Here is a 21408-nt window from a genome sequence, read left to right as displayed (position 1 = left end):
ATTCTTAAGTACTCTACTCAGTGTTAATAAAATGTTCCAGGCAAGATACAGATAGATCATAAGTGCCTAGCATGTGACAAATAGAATAAATAAAAAAGAAAGATGCTTTTCTCCTGATCTAACTTTAAAGAGAAAGTGCTTTGAGACATCTATTAAAGAAAGAATTTCTCTTTCTTATTGGAAATATTTCAGTATGGTGGGGTGGTATGAGGAATTCTGAAGGTCCATGCAAAGGAAGTTTCAATGAATGACATTTATTTTCAGAAGATTTGGGGAACCCTAAATTTGCTATGGATAATACAGAAAATTCTGACTCGCAAGAGTTTCCTTGTTGGAAACCACTCTTTGGTGCAGGGTTTTCACGTACAGCATGCAAATGCATGTCATGTTCATAAATCCAATCACAAATGATGGTTTTATGACCAAACTGTATTTCTTCCAAACAAAGTGGTGGTAATATTTTTAAAAATCTGCAAGCCCTTTGAGAGTCTTCAAAAAGAATTTCATCATCTTTTCTCATTGAAGTGAAGATATTTATAACTGAGAGGATGCTATATTGCCACTATGGGGAAGAATTGCATTCCACACCTAAAATATAGCCACCAATAGTGTACATGTTTTGCATTTAGCATTCAAAATATATGGGGAACAAGATCTAAGTAGATGCAGTAGGATCTAGAAATTAGCCTAAGTCAGCTCTGGAGACCAGATTTAGGGAGGATTGTAAATCATACCCTTGGACTCGAACATTACTGCTCAGAATACTCTAAAAATGGACCGTGGATCAAAAGCATTGATTGTTTGTTCTCTAGGTTTTATCGGACTCCCTCTGTGATTTCGTAGAGGTGAGTTACTCAGGTTTAAATGCCATTTAGGATTTTTCTGTAAACATGAGTCTCATAGATGCAATGAGGGTCTATATCTTGTAGTTCAGAAAGATTAAACCTTTAGATGAAAGAATATTCGTAACCACAAGGCATTACTTTTCCCCTTCCTTGTAGAAGAAGTGCTTTGAAAGGGTGGTTTTTTGTTTTTGTTTTTAAGTTCTATGAAAAGCTATATGGCCATTCTCTGTACATAATTTCAAGGAATATTTCTGCCATAATTTTGAACTCCTAATGATTTCAACTTTGGCAAAGGGCACTGTGAAGCAATACTTTGGAAGATACTTTCATCAATTTGTTGACTCTCATCACTGTGTATTCCCCAGTGGCCTACACTTTGGATGAGCCTCATTGTAAACTCCGTAGTGCCATGAAGCCTCCTCTCTGGGCTAGAATTGCAAAATTATAGTAAAGATCATGGGAGAGTGGGCTGGGATGACAGGTGTGGAATTCACTCTAAGTCGAACCTTTCTGTCATAGATTCTGCACTGTGCATCCTTGAGTTGTAAGTGGAACAAAGGTGTAGACGTCACGTGCAAGGCAGCTCTTTGAATATCTGAATCTACTTTCCCACCTTCTGGAGTGTTTAACCGCTATATCGGTGAGAATATTCCATCATTCATTTGTTCAAAAGATGCTTTCTGAGGATCAGTTGCAGTCTAGGCATGCTCTCCTGCTAGGGCTGCTACCGTAAGCAAGATAAGCCCCTGTTCTCATGGGGCTGGCATCTAGTGGAGGAGAGAGGCAATATACATGGAAACGAGCATATGATGTAATTCTGGAGTTCCATGATGAAAGAGAAATTGGTCAAAGGCTTATTTTCAGTAGGTGGTCATAGAACAGTATAGACATCTGACAACATACAGCATCTATGTTATGGTCATGTATTTTATTTGAGACCACTTCTTTAATTTAGGGCTTGCAGGGAGTACCATCTCAATGCTGGGTAGTTTTCTTAGTCTATTACACACGTCTGCTTTGATTTCTGTCGGGAAGTGCCCCTGGAGCACTCTGTGTAAACTCCAGAGACATGGCACTTCTACAGCAGCATTTGGGATGTTGTCAATGTGTCAGGTGGCACAACTCTGCAGTACAAACATCAATAGCCTCCTAGGGTCTTGATTCCATTTGTGAAATGGAAATCTCGGAGGAAGACTCCTGGCATTGGTCAGAAATATGCTTTGAAGGTCCTTGGTGAGAAATATGCCTTTCTAGGATCCTTGGGAAGATCAAGGGAGAGATCTTTCTCTTATCCAATAAACAGATTCTTTTCCAAGGTAGTGAGACAAAATGGTCAGAGTTTTAGGAGACAGAAATGATCCCAGGGGTTTTTAAAAACATCCCTTTTGTTCGCTATTCCAAATAATGTTAAGCAGTAATTGAATAAGACTCACAGTGTTTTCTCAGCTCTGTTGCTGAGGTCTTTTTCTTTTGGGTTAACTCCTTAACTCTCTTGTCTCTGTTTTAGGGAATTTAGCAGACATGACCTGATGACTGTTTCTCAAGGGACAGTCATCTAAAGTTTACGTAGAGGAGAACAACAACATTCAATTACAACTAAGAAGAGATGTCCTTAGTCTTTAGTAGAAATACTGTTTATGTATTAATGTACTAAGCATGCCTCACACAGTCAGGCAGAAAATAAGACTTAGGAACTTTATGGACCATACTTCCTTTTACTTCCTTTTTCTCCCCCTTATTCCAACTTATTGCGTAGTAATGTTGAGGATGAAATGGTCAAGGCCCTTGTACCTGGTCAAAAATCATTAGTGGTAGTTAACAGAGCTCATCCTTTTTTTTTTTTTTTTTTTTGTCTGTGTGTATTTTTAGGGCATAATATGGAGGTTCCCAGGCTAAGGGTCAAATCAGAGCTGTAGCTGCCAGTCTACCCCACAGCCACAGCCATGCAGGATCCAAGCCGTGTCTGTGACCTACACCACAGCTCATGGCAACACCAGATCCTTAACCCACTGAGCAAGGCCAGGGATCAAACCTGGGTCCTCATGGATGCTGGTCAGATTTGGTTCAACTGAGCTGCAACAGGAAATTCCAGAGCTCATCCTTTCCTAGATGCAAGTATTCAAGGTCCTTGGCTGTACAACAGGACTCTGCAGTGGACTCCAGAGTTAAGGCTCAATGAGAGAACTTCTCCCTGGCTTGTTTTGGACCTCACACATCTTCAGACAACAAATCGCTGTTATTCTGAAATTTTAGTCTTTTTTGTGCAGAATGTGTCAGAAGGATATTAGCATTTGAATCCCATAAAGTAAAATGGCTGACCCAACCTTTCAGTATCTGCCCCCAAACCTTATTGAAACCTCTTTGCAGACCCAAGTTTTGGAGTCAAGGCTATTGTCATGTGCTTATTCTTAATCCCAGTCAATTCACTGTCTTGGTTGTTGACAAGCATATTGCTATCTCTTGTACCGATTTATTTATCTTCATTGAAGAAAATTATTCTGGTTGATTCCACTCTTACTCCATCAGCATCCTTGTAGGCTCAGAATAAGGTGAGAGGGGAATATCAGAGAAGTTATAGCAGTGGGATCTCTGGGTTCAAAACACTAGAATGTTGCCATGAGACTTAGGTTTCTTCTTTAAAGACAACCATTGTTTCTCTATTGTACTTCTACAGTTTAAGTTCTATTTCATTGAAAATTTACCTTATTCAGATTACTAATAGGAGACTTGAACTTCATAGGATTTTACTAAAATCCAGGGGAATTTCTTTTTTTCTTTAATTAAAAATTTATTGATGCAATGCTTGATAACTCAGATTGTATACACAATTAATTTGTGTTTATTACAAAGGCTCTTGGGCCATTTTACTTAGAAACTCATCTCTTTAAATTTTTTTCTTTTTTCTTTTTTCCTTTTTAGGGCCACACCCACAGCATATGGAAGTTTCCAGACTAGGGGCCAAATTTAAGCTGCAGCTACCAGCCCACACCACAACCACAGCAATGCCAGATCCCAGCAACATCTGCAATCTATACCACAGCTTGTGGCAACACTGGACTCTTAACCCACTGAGCATGCTCATGGAACTAGTCACATTCACTTCCACTGTGCCATAACAGGAACTCCCTAAAAGGAACTCCCTAAAAAAAATTTTTTTTTTTTGTCTTTTTGTCTGTTTAGGGCCTCACCTGCTGCATATGGAGGTTCCCAGGCTAGGGGTCTAATCTGAGCCGAGCTGCCGGCCTAAACCACAGCCACAACAACGTGGGGTCCAAACCGAGTCTGCAACCTACACCACAGCTCACGGTAATGCCGATCCTTAACCCACTGAGTGAGGCCAGGGATTGAACCTGCAACCTCATGGTTACTAGTCAGGTTCATTAACCACTGAGCCACGATGGGAACTCCTCCCTAAACTTTTTTTTTATTGAATACAGTTGATTTATGCTATCATGCTAGTTTGGGGCATACAGCACAGTGATTCAGTTATATATAAAGGCTTTTGCTGAATGGTGAGTTCAGATCAAATGAGCTAGAACAATGTGGGCAAAAATCAGAAGTACCTCATGATCTCTAAATAAATTCATAGTTATTAAAATATATTTTACATATGATTTTCAATATTCTTCCTCTTTTTTCACGGAATTCTTTGAACCAAGAGAGCAACTTTAAAATGTTGACAGCATGCTAGGGCTCAGGATGGTTGGTGAAGCCATAGCAGAGGCTTCTGATTCAGCTTCTGCCAACTTGTGGTTCTAAATTAGAGGCTGCAGCAGGAGGAACCCTGAGAATGTGGGGATGTGACATAAAGACGCCTTTTTGGATTTTTCTTCAGTGTATTAAAACTTCTCCTTAGTTAATAAATAAATTCATGAAGTCAGAGTCTCAATGTGAGGTAGTAGAGCAAAGATTCAACAATTTGGGGTCTAGTCACAGCCTCGATTAACTCCAGGAGTCTTAGTTTAAGCAGCCTTCTTGAAGGTCATTTTCTGCTGCTGACAATGGATCGGAGTCTGAATACTGAAGATTCAGCAGATACTGTATTTGGTCTGCACTAATTTGCTGGAACTGTATGATCTGATCTCATCAAGAAACTTTTGGATTTGTCACTAGGCTGATTCTGATAAGCTCATTCCCTTCAGCCAGGTGAACAAGGAAGTCATTTATATAAGCAGAGGTTCATTTTCGACTGACTCAGTTCTCTGAGATGAAGGCAAAAACTTTGAAGATGCAATTTCCACTGAATTTAACTTGCTGAATCAGATGCTAGTGAAACAATGACTGGCACATAGTAGGAACTCAAATCAATATTGCTGAAATGAATTTTGAGGTTGACTCACCTTTACATCTGTTTCCATTTTATTTTAGGGGCTGAAAATGAAATCTGTGAATCTGGTTTAAGATGTGATTTTTTTTCTCTCACTGATTGCTCTTCTGTTTTACATTTTCACACTTTGTGAAGTTTAAGAGAAGTCAAAGGAGACAAAGGCTCAGCCTGCCAATTTTTTCTTTGTTAGCGATCTGGATTCATGATTTAGTGGGACTTGAGTTTCAAACAGTTGTTTAAAGATGTCTTGGGTTTACGGGTGCATTGATTTTTGCAATCTCGGATCTGTCAGTATCTCAGATAACAGAGCGTATATTTTGTTTGCGGTACTCTATTACTTTAATTCTATTAAAATGTTTTGGGATCTGTGGCATTTTTTTTGAGTATTTTTTTATATTTGCCACTTATTTTTCTAGGTTTTTATTATTTATTTGTCTTATACTTCGCATAACGAGGCTGCCTATAAAGAGTAGATCAACCTCATAATGTTATCATGAGATAAAAGAAATCATGCTAAAAGAAAATACACTTCTATAACTTCTATAGAGCTAGGATTGAAACTTTTTTTTTTTTTTTTTTTTGGCTGCACCAACAGCATGTGGAAGTTCCCAGGCCAAGGATTGAACCCTTACCACAGCAGCGACCCAAGCTGTTGCAGTGACAATACTGGATCCTTAACCCACTGTGCTGCAAGAGAACTCTAAATCTCCTACTTTTTATAATGTTAAAGTGATTCTCAGTTCTGAGTCTACAGTTAGTGTAATCTATGTAAATCAGCAAGCGCCAACCATGGACCATGAGAATGACAGGTAGCTAGTATAGGGGAGTCTTCTGGTGATTGACTTACTCAATTATTTCCCATAGAAAACATCTTTAAAGTGGAAGAAAACATTTGGTCCTAAGGAATGGTCTTTTTACTGGGACCAATTCTCACACTCAGAGCCAAAGAAAGATTTCCATCCAGTTCTGGATGACCAAGCAGACCATAGTCATCTAGGGAAAATGAGTCTTAAATCTACTTTTGTTTTCTGCATAATGAACATGGTCACGAATACTTAGCCTTTTAAAATGCCAGGTGTGGAGTTCCCATCGTGGCGCAGCAGAAACGAATCTGACTAGGAAGCATGAGCTTGCAGGTTTGATCCCTGGCCTCTCTCAGTGGGTTAAGGATCCGGAGTTGCCGTGAGCTGTGCAGTAGGTCACAGATGTGGCTTGGATCTGGGGTTGCTGTGGCTCTGAAATAGGCTGGCAGCTGTAGCTCCGATTAGAACCCTAGCCTGGGAACCACGGGTGCAGCCCTCAAAACATAAAAAAGACAAAATAAATAAATAAATAAATAAATAAATAAATAAATAAATAAAATGAGAGGTGTTACTCCAATGCAAAGATAAATATGGAATAACACCTGTATTCATGCAGGGAATCTTATAAACATTTCCTAAATATCCTTACCATTTTAAGTAGTTAAGTGTATAACATCTATATGATATTTTGGTATAAAGATATTTTGTAGTTTAAGCAATTGTTTTTTATAACTTTTATTCAAGCAAGTAAAGGAAGGATACTTGATTTTTTTCTGACTTATAAGGAGTCACTGTACAAATGGACACTTAAGAAAAGAACTCATATTAACTGCATCTGGGGTCAGGAAATATAACAAAATTTGAAGTTTCTATTACAAAGATTCTTGGGGCATCTTTAAAAAAACTTGACAAATGCATAACTATTATCTGTCACCATGTTAGGTGTAAGATAAAAAATGGGAAGCAGCAGTATGAAAAAAATAAATAAAAAGGCCAGAATGTATGTGTTAAACTGTTTGGAAAGTGCATGAAAGAAGTGAGCATTCTGGAAAGCACAGTTATTTCAGGAACTAGACAGTCTTGGTTAACCACAAAGCAGCTGCATCAATAATGCAGCGACCCCACCATCATCACCACCAAGGATAGTCATAACCACCTCAGGGATGTGATGAGGTGGTGAAATGTGTGTCGGTTGTTGATAGCACACTCCTGATTAAGGCAGAAGGAGGCTGGAACTCTGAATCCCTTGCCTAAATGAACCTGTCATCTTCCACACAGAGTTCTAAGCAGATAGCATTGAAAATACAAATAGGTAGGCATATGGACAGACAGACAGTCAGTAAGCATGTGTTGCTACTAATTTTCTAGGTCAGGTTCACTTGGCTTCTTTGTGCAATAAAATTCCGACCTGTAGAAAAATGTCCTGTGTTTTTCCTTGAGTGGGTAGCAGAAAAGATTGTGTTTGAGTAGTCCCTAGAGGTAAATAAATAGTTCCTATCAAGTGTATACTAGATTTAGGAAAACGTCTGTATTTTTCTCTCTTAGCTCTACAGATAAAAATACCATTGAGGAAAAACAATTTGAGAAAGTTGGAATTGTATTAGTTTGCTTTCTAAATTGTCTTCATTCACTAGACAATTCTAATTGTACTTTCTCTCGGAAGGCCTGATTTAATAATCCAGTTTCTTCCAAAAACGACAGAAAACCAAAAGAAACAATTTTAGGGAATCACATGAAAGTTAAACTTTCTATTAATAGCGAACAAAAATTAAGGGAGGGAAATGGAAGAAACACTTCTTCTTTACCAAAATATATTCTAAATTATGCTTAGCTAATCCATCTATGTCAAAGAGAGTGAAGAACTTCCTTTCTGTTCTTACACTTAGTGGTCAGAATGCATCTTAGACAAGGAATTTTAAATAAAACCACCTCTTATAATTTAAGTTACTACGAAAAAAAAAAAAAGAGTTTTATTTGTAGGTAAAAATATGCCCAGTAGAAAGAGGAACAAAGTAATTACATGCCATACAAGGATAAAATTGTAATATAAATCAAGAAAGACTCTCTTGCATACACAGAAGGAGAAATAAGCATGTGTTTCATATTATGGTGCCATACATATAGGCTTCCTAAATAATAATATTTACAAAGAATTTTTAAATAAAAATATTTCTTTCTTACTAACAAAAACATTTATTAACACTTCTCAATAAAGTAATCCATGTCAGGCTTTTTTCCTGCTCTGTAGTTAATAACTCAAGATAGAATTGATTTGAACACACAACAGACTCTACGAGTTAGGCCAATAAAGTAATGAATGTGTATTGATAAAAAACAGCAGGATAATAAGTCACGGAAAGGCTTCCTGATGACACAGTGTAATGATACTAATAGAGATTCGTTGCCTTCTTTTCAGTTAAGGCAGGCTTCGTGGAAGAAGCCAACACCAGCAGTACCTTCTGCCCAGAAGTGATAAGTGTTTTCCAACATAGATGAGATTTAGCAATTGGATTTTTCTTGTGTTATCTTTTTGGAGATTTGTCTCATTATAATTATCTGAAAATTGATCTCTTCCATAGCCTTACTTGATAATTTTATTTTTATTTATTTTTATTTTTTGTCTTTTTTAGGGCTGAACCTGAGGCACATGGATGTTCCCAGGCTAGGGGTCAAGTCAGAGCTGTAGCTGCTGGCCTATATCACAGAGACAGCAACGTGGGATGTGAACTGCATCTGCCACTTACACCACAGCTCATGGTATAAATATCACATGATTTATATTCTTGATTTATAATAGATTTGGAGTTGCCACTGTCAGCAGGTTATGAACCTGACTGGTATCCATGAGGATGCCGGTTGAATCCCTGGCCTTGGTCAGTGGGTTAAGCATCTGGCATTGCCATGAGCTGTAGTGTAGGCTGGCAGCTGCAGCTCTGGTTGGACCCCTAGCCTGGGACTTCCATATGCTGCACAAGCAGCCCTAAAAAACAAACAACAACAAAGATTACATACTCACCCCAAGGTATGCTAGACTCATTTGCTCCTGTGATCTTATATTCAGCCTCAACAGAAGTAAAAATCGGTGCCTTAAGGGGAGAGTTTAGGATGTTCACTGGGACATGACTGTTAAGGAACCACTGACTGAACCGCCCACCTTGGCCAGGCATGGCAATAGCCACTTGCAGGACTTGTCTCACAGTGGGAGACCCTGATAAGGAACATGACACTGCCCTGAAGACTAACCAGGAGAATGTGGGAGGAGTCATCAGGGTGGATGGAGGATCGTCGATGCTGGAATCCTTCTTGGCTGAGAGGCGTGTGTGTGCCACCAGCAAGGACCCTGAGCCAGACCAAATATGGGCCAAGCAAGATGATGGGCCAGAGACAACCCGGAAATTAACCCCATTCCCGTAAGACCTGAGGCTGCGAGGCATGTGGCAGAGCAGTTCTCCTGGGTTGCCTTACCCTGCTGCTATCTGCCTGGGCACCTCTTCCCAATAAAGCCTTTTGCTTTGTCAGGACGTGTGTTGCCTTGGACAGTTCATTTCCAAGTGTTTAGACAGGAGCCCAGGCTTGGGCCCTGGATGGGGTCCCCCTTCCTGCAACATGACTATGTGGATGTAAAATGAAAGAGAGGGTAATGAAACTCTAAATGTCATCTGAGTAGACTGTTTTTCAGGCTCATCCCCATTTGGCAGGTTCTCCCCCATCCGGGAAAAAAAAATACGTAACATCTGATCTCTTTACTCTTTCACATTTTCAATTTGTCCATGCATCATGTATTTTATACACACATGTATTTATTTACATATACAAATCCCTTCTTTTTTGGGGGGCTTTTTTTTTTTTTCCAGGGCTGCACATGCAGCATATGGAAGTTCCCAGGCTAGGGGTCCAATCCGAGCAGCAGCTGCTAGCCTATGCTACAGCCACAACAACGCCAGATCTGAGCTGCATCTGTGACTTACACCACAGCTCATGGCAATGCCAGATCCCTAATCCACTGAGTGAGGCCAGGTATCGAACCCACATCCTCCTGGATACTTAGTTGGATTCATTACTGCTGAGCGACAACGGTTAATGCCACAAATCCCTCCATATGACTATTTAAAAATATTTTCCTCAATGTTCCAATACTTCATGTTAATAATACTTATGTTTTTGTTCTCCTTTTTTTCTTACGGAACATATTATAAGCTCTCACCTTCACCTCTTTGATATAGTAGAGCTTGAGATATTTTGAATAATTGAGGTACTTGACTCCTCAACATGATGTCCTGTCATTGAGAGCGGTCTTATTTCATATTAACTTCTTGAATTTTAGTTCATCATTTTCTCCTCCAACAAATTGTTACAAAATAGAAACAATTTTTGTGATTTTAAGTGACCTTTCAGTTCGGGGTTTATAATAGTAACATAATGGAATATTCCTTTAATCCATTACCTTGTAGAAAGTAGTTGCCAGTGCTAAAGAGTAAACTGTAAACTAAGCACTGTTATCTGCATTCACTTTAAGAATCACTTGGTAAGTGCAAAGCAATTAAGCAATAAGACATGACAGGCATTGCATTTTGGGGGAATTATTATACTTCTCAGATGTCTTGAGAGGTTCAGGCCAAAGGCTGAGTGGCTTCAACCACCCAAGAAGTATAATAAACCCTCAAGAACTGCACCACCTGTCATATCTTATTGCTATTATGAAATGGAAATCATGAAACCAAAACAGGGGGAAAAGGTTAGATCTGTGCCCTTGCTGGGGATTACTTACATGCCTATGACATCACTGACAGTTCTATCTGTGTCCAGAGAATTCTAAAGCCATTGCATAATTATTGCACAAACAACACAACTCATTTGAAAGCGCTACTTCAGCATTCTACAATGCCAACTTTGTCATATACCAGTCCCCCAATGTCCTCTTTTTGCAGAAATCATATTGGTGCTCTTAATCCCAAGCTTTCCTCATTCACTGATCATACAGCTTCCGAAGCAAGGGAGGGTAAGAGAGAGGAGGTGGAGATTGTTATGTAGAAATAATCTTGCCCCCTAGAGGATTGGAGGCATTTGGTTCCTTGTATGCCTTGCAACACCCCAAGGTCATTATCTCATGATAATCACATCTCCTGGAGTTGCCTTCTTGCTTAAGTGTAACACTAAATTTTAATTACAATGAAATAGAGCTCTTCTGGTAGTTTACACAACATCTTGTGTTCTCATTGCCAGATGGAAATAATGCAGAGCTTTTACTGTAATCGCATGTGGTGGTCCTGGGCTCCAATGCAATAAACACATATTGTTGGTTTGTTGAGAAAAGCACTTTGCTTCATGGAACCGTCTACTTTCTTCTGGAGTATTTCTAGTCGACAATGTATGGAAAAGGTTTCTGCTTTGTTTCAAAATATTGAAACACAGTAAACCTTCTCCCACCCAATTTAGCTATAATGGATAAATTTAATAAGAAAATCAAAATAGAATGCTGCCTATTGATAGATAAGACAGATTTTTCTTTTTCTTTCTTTCTTTCTTTTTTTTTTTTTAGGGCTGCACCTGCGGTACATGCAAGTTCCCAGGCTAGTGGCAAATCAGAGCCATAGCTGCCGGCCTACACCATAGCTACAGCAATGGAAGATGCAAGCCTCATCTGCAACCTATACCACAGCTCATGGAAATGCCAGATCCTTAACCCACTGAGTAAGGTCAGGGATCTAACCCGAGTCCTCATGGGTAATAGTTGGGTTCATTACTGCTGAGCCACGATGGGAACTCCAAGACAGGTTGTTATAGTTTTTTTTTTTTTTTTTTTTTTTGCCTTTTCTAGGGCCGCTCCCACAGCATATGGAGGTTCCCAGGCCAGGGGTCCAATTGGAGCTGTAGCCACCGACCTACGCCAGAGCCACAGCCACGCGGGATCTGAGCTGTGTCTGCAACCTACACCACAGCTCACGGCAACGCCGGATCCTTAACCCACTGAGCAAGGCCAGGGATCGAACCCTCAACCTCACGGTTCCTAGTTGGATTCATTAACCACTGCGCCACGACGGGAACTCCAAGACAGGTTGTTTTACAGGTTTTACATTTTCATAGCTTAATTATTTGTGTTATTTTGACACTCATCCGAATGTCCGTGTTTTAACATTATATTTTCTCATGTATTTGCTACATCTTCCCAAGGGATTACATGAATGACTTTGCTGTAGCATTTGGGTAGCCATTATTAAGAAACATTATTTAAGACAGTTGTTAGGGAGTGCAAGGCAGACTTTATAAGGGGGTGGCACATCGAGGTAGATGCAACACTGCAACAGGATCCAACTCTGAATACAAGGAAAAGTGGGAATCTCCGCCAAGGAGTAGGGAGAGGTCAGTGGGTGGAACAATTCTATAAGAAAACATCACTGGGAAGTTGAGGATTCTGGCTAACTAGTCAAATCCATCAGGATTCCTGCTGAAAGCAGGTCAGTGTGATCAGCCAACCCCTGGGGATGGTGGAGGAACATGACTAGATATCAAGGGTAATCGGATTTGGAGGATGGGAGATTCTGGCTAAACTGTCTTAGCAGGGTTCTTGCTAAGACAATGCAGGGTCAAAAAACACAGTGCAGAAGTTGATGACCAGTTGAAAAAAATGTTTAGAGGAGTCTGATTAGAGTCTGGACAAGGAGAAAACTTGTGTCACCACTTCAAAAGCAGTTATTTGCTTCTCAGAGAGATGCACAGTCATTGGCAAGACTCTGAACCCAGCCTGAGCATTTTGAGGTAGCTGAGGAGGTGATGATGCAACTATTAATATTAATATTATTATTATTATGCTTTTTAGGGCTGCACCTGCAGTATATGGAGGTTTCCAGCCTAGGGGTTGAATCGAAGCTACAGATGCAAGCCTATGCCACAGTCACAGCAACGTGGGATCCCAGCCGCATCTGCGACCTACACCACAGCTCATAGCAACACCAGATCCTTAACCCACACTGGATCGAGGCCAGGGATCAAACCCACATCCTCATGGATCCTAGTCGGGTTCGTTATCACTGAGCCACGAAGGGAACTCCCAGTGCAACTATTCTTGACGATAGAACAATACAAAAGAAAGAAAAAGGAATAAATGATCTTAAGAATATTTCTCTGTTCTTACTGATTTGTGACAAAAATTCTAGGTAAAACAATATGCTTACAGTTAAAATGCAGGCTGAAAATAAGTCTCCTAACTACTGCCTTTGCATTGTTGCTCTAAGTCACTTCTATATTAAAATTCCAAGGTTTCCACTTGATGGGCACAGGAGACCACAGCATTCCCCTCTCCCTTGTGCACGCTGTTCTGTCCACTCAAGCCCCTTTTACTCTAAACACCAGGCCTACCTTCCTTTAGGGCTTTTCTTAGCATGTTCTTACCTCAGATACTCAGAAAACCCCTCACCAACTTGGAATCTTTGCTTACAGGTCACCCTCTCAAGGAGATGCATGCTGACCACCCTATTTAAAATTGTAACCTACTCCCTCCTTCACCCCTGGATCATCCTTATCTTGCACTGCTCTGTCTTTCTTCATTTATCACCTTCTAAACTACTGGTGAATCTCAAGTGTCTAAGACAGTGCTTTGGTACACAGTAAGTGATCAAAAAAATCTTCTGAATAAACCAACAAGTGAATAAAGAAAGTGGAAGCTGAATGCTCCAGAGCTTTTGGAAGTCCCTAGGACTTCAAAGTAGGACCTAAGCTGGGCTTTTTACTGCTGAGGCTTGTCTTAAAGAATATATGGGCGAAGGCTGAGTAGGGAATACTACTCAGCCATAAAAAAGAACAAAATAATGCCATTTGCAGCAACATGGATGGGACTAGAGACTCTCATCCTGAGTGCTGTAACTCCAAAAGAGAAGGACAAATACCACATGATGTCACTTATATCTGGAATCTAATAGATGACACAAATGAACCTTTCCACAGAAAACAAACTCATGGACTTGAAGAATAGACTTGTGGTTGCCAAGGGGAGGGAGAGGGAATGGGATGGACTGGGAGTCTGGAGTTAATAGATGCAAACTCTTGCATTTGGAATAGATAATCAATGAGATCCTGCTGTGTAGCACTGGGAACTATATCTAGTCACTTATGATGGAACATGATGGAGGATAATGTGATAAAAAGAATATATATGTATGACTGGGTCACTTTGCTGTACAGCAGAAATTGACAGAGTACTGTAAATCAGCCATGATGGAAAAAATAAAAATCATAAAAAATATATGGGAAAATGTAAGTACAATTCCAGCTCCTTACTTCAAATTATGAAGAACACTGGCAAGAAAAACTAGGGGGGTTGGCCTTTTTTTTTAATATAAAATTTCTTCACAAAGTGGGCCAAAGGCGTTCCCATCTTGGCTCAGTGGAAAACGAGCCTGATTAATATCCATGACGATGAAGGTTCAAACCCTGGCTCCGCTCAGTGAGTTAAAGGATCCACCATTGCCATGAACCATGCTGTGGGTTGCAGACATAGCTGGGACCCTGCATTGCTGTGGCTGTGGCTGTGGCTGTGGCCAGCAGCTCCAGCTCCAATTCAGCCCCTAGCCTGGGAACTTCCATGTGCCATGGGTGGATGCAGCCCTAAAACCAAGCAAAAAAAAAAAAAAAAAAAAAAAGTGGTCCAATCATTTTGCTCTTAATATCAGCTTGTCAAAAAATACTTCAAAATATTCAACATCCTATCTGTAAATGCTTGTTTTAGATTCAAGTATTTAAATACATATTATCTTACCAATTTCCTGAATGTTGATTATTTTCTCAGATCCTCCTCCATGATTAAAAACATGCTACTACAAGTCCAGCAGTTCATGTTTTCATTTGTAATATTATTATAAGCAATTCTATAAATTTATAATAATTCCATTGCATGCTAATCCACAATCAAGTGATGTTATTCTATTAAAGTATTCACTTCAGGTGTTAAGGATGGGTTTAGCCACCCAAATATTTATGAAACTGCCAGTCTGGAAAACACTACCTTTTTACAAAGGTTAAAAATCATTTTATTTTTAGATTACGGTTTGAAGAAAATATTAATAATAAGGAATTATTCTTGAATGCCATGATTTAAAAAATTAATAGTTTAATACAAAGTAGACTACACACAGTATGTTGTGTGAGCATCCAATTGTGTCCCCTTGCAGGAAGAATTTCAATAGTTTCATCAAGGCTGTTTCACAAAACTCTGTCTTAGAATGTTTCGGACTGTGCATTTTTATTTTATTACATGTGAATATGATTGAAACTGCCATTTTATATAACGTGTTCTATGTTCAATTTTTTTTTTTAATTATTGCTATTGTCTGCCATGAAAATTCAGTAATACTTGCCACAAGGATAATTTACAAAGGTTCCAAGTTATGGGTTTGATTTTAGCTTCTTTTAGATCATACAATGTATATATATATATATATTTTTTTTTTTTTTTTAAAGTCCTGTTTGACTTTTGGATTCTTTTTCTCTTAATCATTCTATTGTTTCAGTGCTTTGAAATTGGATTTAATCTTATCATAAAATCCTGACTCTTTCCAAGTCTATAAGGCCTCATGTGGTTTGGCTGAATCTCTCATTTCATTTCATGCATGCTGTCTTAGTCATGAAGTCCTCAGTTACAATGGCTTTTTCTAAATTACTAGGTTTCTAGAACCCTCCAAGCCCTTGCTGCTTCCTCAGCATGAAACACCTTTCTCCTGGTTTTCGAATAATCAGCCAGCCCCTTTTCCTTCTAAGCCTTAACTTCAACATCATCTCCTCAGAGAATCCTGCCCTAACTGGTCTATTTCATTATAACTCTTGATTTATTTTCTGCATTGTCTATTATAGCCTATAATTGTTTTACACTTAATTTTTCTTTAATGTCTGTGTGTGGAAGTTTCTGGGCCAGGGATTGAATCCGAGCTGCAGCTGCAACCTACACAGCAACTTCTGCAATGCCAGACCCTTTAACCCATTGAACCAGGTGAGAATCGAGCCGTGCCTCTGCAGCAACCCAAGCTGCTGAAGTTGGATTCTTAATCAACTGTGCCACAGCAAGAGCCCTCATAAATAATTGATGTTCATTGTTTTTGCCTTGCATCATAATATAAGTTTCTTGAATGTAGGATTTTTTTTGTGGATTCTGTCTAACCGTCTCCTGATAACGTACCTCCTCCTCATTCTTCATTCCATATAAAAGGGTTAGAATTTGTGCTTTTGAATGGCTCTGTATCAATTTCACTGATAATCATATATTGACTTTTTGTTGCGTTTTTTTTTGAGAGCCGCATCCTTGGAATATGGAAGTTCCCAGGCTAGAGGTTGAATGGGAGCTGCAGCTGCCGGCCACTGCCACAGCCACAGCAATGCCATATCTGAGCAGCATCTGCGACCCACACCACAGCTCACAGCAATGATGGATCCTTTAACCATTGAGTGGTGCCAGGGATGGAACCCACAGTCTCATGGATACTAGTTGGGTTTGTAACCACTGAGCCACAATGGGAACTCCTGACACATTTTAATTTGGATCTGTTTATATAAAGTCTTGCTAATACGGTTAAGACCAATGGAAGAATTTAAAGGGTGTTTTAAGAAATTGTCTCTCAGCTATTTTTTTCAATCGGTACACAGTAGGCTGCATACATAGATACTCTTCAGACACTTTCATTTCAGTGAGAAATCATTTGGGTTCTTGCCCAGCTTGACATTTCTTAATATTTTCTTTAAAGCTGATATTTATACCATGAGGACCCAAATTACCATGCTAACACCATGAAATTTGACCATCATTTTATTTTTTCTAATTTGGCCTTATGAAATAATACATGGCATGTAGGATGCCTCAAATTTATTGTTTCATCTTCGCTAGTTCAATATCGGCTAAACTTGATTCTCTCCCTCAGCATGACCAAGTGAAAACATAAAGAAAACATTCACCATCATTTAGTAATTGTCTGGAAACAGGAAGCTAAACTATTATCTACAGCACAGGGCAATCCCATTGTGGAAATTTCACCCTGGCTGTAACCTCTTATCTTGTTCTGCTCCTACACCCGGGTCATATTATGCACTGCTTTGTGCTAGTTTGACAAGAACTAATGTGGATGCTTAAATATTTTAAAGGCTGAACGCTTCCGAATGATAAAATACAGAGCTGATCAACCCTTCCTGTTGCGTTTGTGGTTAATGATAAAGATAAAGTAATTTAATACTTTTTTTTGGGGGGGGGTCTATTAGTAGTTTCAACAACAAACATTAAAGTTCCTTGAAGGAAAAATCTTCAAATAAGGCCATGCAATGACATTTTTTAACTACAGTTGTTTTTTATTCAGCCATAAAATCTATCTTTCATAAAGAAACCCACTTACATGTCTTACTTCAGTGAAGGTTATTTGTAGACTGAAGGTCTTTTCTTGTCAAGATATGATGAATACCATGTGTGAAGACAGAAGAGCATCAGACCTGTATTAGCTGGAAAACCCACTGATCTGTGAATAACCTAAAAAAGAAAACCTGAAGATTAGCAACGTCGCTTTTAAGAATGATCCATCAAATTCAACAAGCAGATTCACAGAGATGAATCATCTGGTTCCTTTTATACCTACTATACAGTAAAGGTTATTTCCTTTCCCTACAAATAGAAGTTGGAAAATAGAGGGAGACTTTTGAATATCCTTTGGTATGTAAATCAAGACTCTTAAAGTGTTTCTGATTTTTAGATGTAAATCCTTATGAATGACTATTAAAATAATGTAGTCAATTCTTTTAGTATTAGGTTCAGTATTTTGGGGAATTGGTCTATTTTTCTGACTGTTATAAGGAGGTTAAATTCTCAAGATACCTCCTCAAATTTCTTCACAACACACTGTAGTTTTATGGTGAAGGGAAATGTCTGTTGGAATTACTGTTAGGAGTTTCCTTCATAGTTTGGATAGTCAAGTAGCATTTAGATAAATGAAAATAATTAGATGCTACTCTTGTGGATGTCACATCAGTTGATTAAAAGAATAAAAATATTCAAAGCCTATAAAATCCTTACCTGGGAGTCCAGTTTTGTTAAAAATAAATGTTTTATTTAATAATTTTTAAAATTTCAAAAGTACAGGTTTAAAATACACATTTCAGTTTAAATTTTCTCAGTTTTTTTTTAATTTTTTTTTGTCTTTAGTTTCTTTAGGGCCGCATCTGCGGCATATGGAGATTCCTAGGTTAGGGGGTTGAATTAGAGCTGTAGCTGCTGGCCTATATCAGAGCCACAGCAATGCCAGATCCGAGCCGTGTCTGTGACTTACACTGCAGCTCAAGGCAACACCGGATCCTTAACCCACTGAGCAAGGCCAGGGATTGAACCCTCTATCTTATGGTTCCCAGTCCGATTCGTTTCTGCTGCGCCACAATGGGAACTCCAAATTTTCTCAGTTTTCATGTTTTCTGTTGGTCGTATTTCAATTTATTTCTTTTTATAAACTTGAATGAAGCAGAATGACTTAAAAATAGAAAGTCCTAAGAAGGAATCACCTAACAAATTTTTATGTCTTTCATATTAGTGTTTTCAGTCAATAAGCATCTGAACATAATTTAAAGGGAATTAATTTTTTATCGAGGTATGTTGATATTAGACAGCGAAAAGAAATAGTTATATTATAATGCAGCCGCAGAAACTGAAGCGTTTTGGTCTTGCTTACTAAAAAAGATTTCTGGCAAAACACACATTAGTGATTCAAATTAATCACTGGGTGATTCTGCTGTTATTGTTAAGGTAGCAGTCATTTGGCTTTAGTAATTTTAGATTTTAGTCATGTATTTATTTTATGGAAGTATTATTGATTTACAATGTTGTGTTAATTTCTGTTGTACAGCAAAGTGATTCGGTTATACATAGATATATGCGCTCTTTTTAAAATATTCTTTTGAGTTATGGTTTATCACAGGATATTGAATACAGTTCTGTTGGGCTGCATAGCAGGATTTTGTTCATCATCCCTCCATGTACTATAGTTCTCATTTGCAAAGTTAGCAGTCACTCAGATTTTAAATTTGTTTTCTTTAAATATGTAGACATTTTGGGAGGATGTCTTTTGGTGAAATTTTAACTATGTCAATTTAAATAATTAATTTCCAACATGCCTAACATAATGAAAACTAATTTGTATTGTGATTGAATTACAAACTTTCTCTGTGTTCAAGCAATTAATAATCATTTGTGCTTTGATATTAAATACTCTGTAACATTATTTATAACCATTTTCATTATGTAAATTAAATAGGAAAATAGAAACACCATTTCTGAAAGAGTGAGTTATAGTTTCATGAATGAAAAGTTGGCTGTCAGAAAAGGTTTCACGTTTGAAACCACTCCAAAGCATGTGAAGACTTCCTCTCTCATCAGATGTTCCTGGAGCGAAGAAATAAGGAAGAGTTAAAAAAAATCTTTATTGAAGGACCTTAATTGATTTGGTTTTATATGAAATTTGAGTGTATGTTTTATAGAGTATTTTTTTCTATATAAGTCAGATATTAACTATTTCAGAAAACAGATTAAGCTCTGAACTTTGAAAAAAATTCTGTTTTTATGATTTTCTAAAATTGCGAATGGCAGTCTCGGTTCCAAAAAAGCAGGAAGCAAAAACTCCTCTGATTATTAGAAGCTTAAACACTGCAAGAGGCCTTGAAGCTTTAGTCCCACCTCCGAGAACAGCCATAAATCATAGATGAATACAGGAGAAAGAACCGTCAGAGATGTTTAGATACCTGGCTGCAGCAAAGTAAAAAACACGGAGTTTTCGAATTTAGCACCGAAGGCCCAGCTAAACATTATTGATTTTAACTTGAGCTGAAATAGTCACCCGTTCAATGTAATAATCCTTTGTGCGGATGATAAAACCAACTTTAACTAAATAAAACATGGCTTTAAAGAGATGTGGCATTTATGATAGACAAAGAGCAAAACCGTTTAATTAAGCGATAATGTTCATGGCGCGAGAGCAGTAAACAACATATGCAGTTGATTAAATGCCGGAGGAAGGTCAGGGTGAAATCCTCCTTTTGGAAATAGATGTCCACAGATCCTCCTCAGCCTCTTTTTTTGGTGGCGTAAGATGTGACTCCAGGAGAACCGTAGACATTTGGTTTTTTTTTTCAGCACTTTCCCTCCTCGGCTGTGATATGTGGCCCTCTTTAGTCATCAGCTGCAATTAAGACAGAGTTTTGGACTAGAAAATGTCCTTTCCTTTTTATTCGAAATTGAAAATTCATCCTTCTTTTCCTCTCAATGAAGTCTGCTGATATTTTTCAGGAGCCACTGGCTTCACACAGCTTTTTCAGTGGCTACTGGGGAAGTGATTTTTTTTTTTTTTATTCCTTGGATGATTTTTATTCTGTTCTTTTTATCACGCACCAAAAATGGGGGTCTATTTTGAAATTCCAATTGCTTTCCAAAAAAAAAACCTTGAGTAATTTCGGGCAGGTGCTAGTATGGAAGTGTATCAGTTCTTGAATTCAGTTTCGGAGAGACGTCTAGACCATGGGCAAGCCCAGAAGGCAAGAAGAGAAATAATAATAAGATGAATTTAACGCTAAAGTACTATGTTCTGATGCAGTTGCATAATGTTATAGTAATTAGAAGAAATTTTTTTTTCTTTTCAAAAATATCCCTTTAAATTTTGCTTCTGGAAATTTGGAGATATTATGTGGCAATGAATGTATATTTCATGATTCAATTTTTTACTAAAAAATGTATATGTCCTGGTTCACATATTTGTCTGTATAAGTTTAGGATTGGGTTAATGGTAATTTTTTTATGTATGCGTGTTTTTCTATGCATATTTTCAAATAATAAATTACTACTTTATTATAAAAAAAATAAAAAAGAAATTTAAAAAATCCACACAGAGAAAAACATTTTGTACACTTTTAGAGTGTATAAAATTTGAATTTATTTTTATGAAAATATACTTAGGAGTTCTCTGGTGGCCTAGCAGTTAAAGATTTGGTGTTGTCAACTGCTGTGACACAGACGTTCCCTGGCTCGGGAACTTCTGCACTCCATGAATGAGGCCAAAAAAAGACAGAAAAAGAAAATATACTTACATAAAAGTTAAAAAAACTTTTAAATTAAAAATATTTAACATATTTCTAAAAAATTGTTTTTTCTTCTAGCAGTTTAAAATTGATTAAAATTAAGAATACAAATTATTAATGGATCAAAAGCATCCAAACTGGAGTTCCCATTGTGGCTCAGCAATAATGAACCTGACTAGTATCCATAAGGACATGGGTCTGATCCCTGGCCTTGCTTAGTGGGTTAAGGATCTGGTGTTGCTGTCAGCTGCAGTGTAGGTGGCAGATGTGGCTTGGATCCTGCATGGCTGTGATGGTGGCTGTGGTGTAGGCCTGCAGCTGTTCCTCTGATTCGACCCCTAGCCTGGGAACTTCC

Source organism: Sus scrofa, chromosome 11 (genome assembly GCF_000003025.6).
Source record: "Sus scrofa isolate TJ Tabasco breed Duroc chromosome 11, Sscrofa11.1, whole genome shotgun sequence".
NCBI classification, from domain to species: domain Eukaryota; kingdom Metazoa; phylum Chordata; class Mammalia; order Artiodactyla; family Suidae; genus Sus; species Sus scrofa.
This window is presented reverse-complemented; position numbering follows the sequence as displayed.